Source organism: Penaeus monodon, chromosome 22 (assembly GCF_015228065.2).
Source record: "Penaeus monodon isolate SGIC_2016 chromosome 22, NSTDA_Pmon_1, whole genome shotgun sequence".
Lineage (NCBI taxonomy): Eukaryota > Metazoa > Arthropoda > Malacostraca > Decapoda > Penaeidae > Penaeus > Penaeus monodon.
This window is the reverse complement of record NC_051407.1, coordinates 28,180,724-28,181,225: the sequence shown is the minus strand read 5'-3', so window position 1 is coordinate 28,181,225 and position 502 is coordinate 28,180,724. Positions and strand designations below refer to the sequence as shown.

Sequence of the window (502 nt, the reverse complement as noted above, 5' to 3'; positions counted from 1 at the left end):
CACAAACTACATTTATAGGAAAATGAGGCAGCAATTTCAAAATCTTCAGGTAAAGATGAAATCCAGGATTTTGAAATGGTTATCTTGACTTTTATTCTAAATCTTGATTATATATAGTAGTTGAATTATGTTAAAACAACAACCTTGTCAGTTTCTCATTACATTAGGACAACAGTACTGAGTGCTAGATAAATAGCTGAAAAGATTTGAGAATGTAAACATGATAATAAGTAGCCTATGTGGATGTTAAGAGTAAAATTCTAGCTTTGGGAATGTCCTCTTTTGCTAAGATGATGAGCATTGCCAAAAATAGTTTTTAAATTCTGTAGTAATGAAAAAAGGTTTTATTTAGATTTTGTAAAATTTTTATTGGGGATTTGAAGAGAAATATACAAAATAACTAAATATCAAGTTTTAGATTCCATAAACTCATTGATGCCAGCTATATGCAATGTCTAATGTGGATTTGCTTTATCAATTTTTGCTCATAGATTGCAACTTG

At 28.9% G+C, this 502-nt stretch overlaps 1 protein-coding gene across 3 annotated transcripts in view; it reads left to right on the top strand.

Moving 5' to 3' along the window:
* LOC119587079 (UMP-CMP kinase-like) overlaps positions 1-502 on the top strand; it is a 7,554-nt gene that overhangs the window by 5,394 nt on the left and 1,658 nt on the right. The window lies entirely within an intron of this gene.